Source organism: Bos indicus x Bos taurus, chromosome 19 (assembly GCF_003369695.1).
Source record: "Bos indicus x Bos taurus breed Angus x Brahman F1 hybrid chromosome 19, Bos_hybrid_MaternalHap_v2.0, whole genome shotgun sequence".
Taxonomy (NCBI): domain Eukaryota; kingdom Metazoa; phylum Chordata; class Mammalia; order Artiodactyla; family Bovidae; genus Bos; species Bos indicus x Bos taurus.
The window spans coordinates 1039845-1041444 of NC_040094.1; the positions used below are offsets into that span (position 1 = coordinate 1039845).

A 1600-nucleotide genomic window follows, 5' to 3' on the forward strand; every position below is an offset into this window, starting at 1 on the left:
GATTAATAATTTTTTTAGCAATCAGAAATTTAAATTTCCAATTTCTCTTTCTTGGACTAAAAGAGATCTTTCTACTAGGTCATATTTCTCAGTACCAGACAAGTATCAACACCCACAAATAAAATCTTCCAAAAGAAAAAAAGTTGCTGTTACTAAAGAATCTTAATACAGTATGTTATATATCTAGAGGTTAAAGATATGTGATTCTCTTGGCCTCTCAGGACTATAAAATATTCCACTTAAAGTTTAATTTATATAGTGGTTTCAGAATAAACAGGATAGATAAACCAAAGGAAATGATTTTCGAAATATAGTCACTGAGAGTGACAATTCTTTGATTCTGGGGAAAAAAAAAAAAACTACTTTCACATCCTACATGATGGAAAACTCCCTCTTCCAACTAAGATCACATTTTTACTCCAGAGTTTCCTCATGGCATTTTTCATCTATGCATTTCTCAAAGTGTAGCTTAAAGAATTCAACATAGGAGTTATGAAAGTTACGACCACCATCATGGATTTATCAATGGAAAAGTTCGTATTAGGCCTTGCATACAGAATGATACAAGGAACAAATAATAAAATGACCACAGCTATATGAGATGTACACGTGTAGAAGGCTTTGTGATTCCCTTCCAAACCATGAGTCTTCAGGGAGTTTAATATGACCCCATAAGACACTAAGAGGTTGAAGAAGACAACACTGCAAATTTCCCTCTATTAGCTATCATAGAGAGTCCAATGAGGTGGGTATCAGCACAAGCAAGTTTCAGTAAAGGCTACATGTCACCCAGGAAGTTGTCAGTGACATTGGGGCCACAGAAAGGGAGCTGATAAATAAAGAGCAATTGAACCAGTGAGTACAGAAAGCCTCCAGTCCAGGCCACCAGCAGCATGAGGACACATGCCCTCTGATTCATGATGATCAAATAATGAAGAGGTTTGCAGATGGCTACATATTGGTCATAGGCCATCACCACCAGAAGAGTGACTTCAGTACCATCAGTTAAATGATCTATAAAGATCTGAGTCATACAAGCCTGGAAGGAAATAGTCTTTTTGTCCTTAAGCAAGTCGATGATCATTTTGGGAGCAATGGTGGTAGAATAGACAGCATCTATAAACGACAAAGAAGCCAGAAAAAAGTACGTGGGGGAATCCAATGATCGGCTGGCTGTGAGTCACCATGATAAGCAGATTGCCCATTATTGTCATAATATACATGAGTAAGAATAAAATAAATAGAACTTTTTTGCATCTCAGGGTTTTGTGTGAGCCCCAGGAGGACAAACTCTCTTACATTGTTCCTATTTTCCATGTGTTCTGAAGCTGTTGATCAGGTATCAGAGGCTGCAAACCAAGGGTTCAGTAATGAATCTGAGAAGATCACATGCTTTGTACAAAATATGGAATGCTGTTCTCGAGAGTGTTTGTTCAATCGGATCTCACACAGAGCAAGCCTTTGGAACATGACACTTTGCAATATCCTTACACAGCACTCCATTCATTTTATCAAATCCGGGCTTCAAATCCACTAATGAGACTTCAGTATTCCAACTGGGTTGTTATATGAGTGAGTATATCTGTAAGTTTATGGACCA

The 1600-nt window shown here is 37.6% G+C and overlaps 1 pseudogene; it reads right to left on the bottom strand.

The window, feature by feature from the left end:
• Positions 1-365: 365 nt before the first annotated feature.
• On the bottom strand, positions 366-1375 carry LOC113877397 (annotated as a pseudogene).
• Positions 1376-1600: the final 225 nt, after the last annotated feature.